Here is a 434-nt window from a genome sequence, read left to right on the forward strand (position 1 = left end):
AAGAAGTTTAACATTAAACTGGGATGAGAGGTGGGAGGGAAAGGGAGAGAGAAGGGAAATTGCATGGAAATGGAAGGAGACCCTCAGGGTTATACAAAATTTCATACAAGAGGAAGTGAGGGGAAAGGGGAAAATAATACAAGGGGTAGAAATGAATGACAGTAGAGGGGGTAGAGAGAGAAGAGGGGAGAGGAGCGGAAGGGGTGGGGGATAGTAAAGGATAGGAAAGACAGCAGAATACAATAGACACTAGTATGGCAGTATGTAAATCAATGGATGTGTAACTGATGCAATTCTGCAATTTGTATAAGGGGTAAAAATGGGAGTTCATAACCCACTTGAATCAAAGTGTGAAATATGATATATCAAGAACTATGTAATGTTTTGAACAACCAACAATAAAAAAATTTTAAAAAAATAAAACCTAAATGACC

Source organism: Marmota marmota, unplaced genomic scaffold (assembly GCF_001458135.2).
Source record: "Marmota marmota marmota unplaced genomic scaffold, marMar, whole genome shotgun sequence".
Lineage (NCBI taxonomy): Eukaryota > Metazoa > Chordata > Mammalia > Rodentia > Sciuridae > Marmota > Marmota marmota.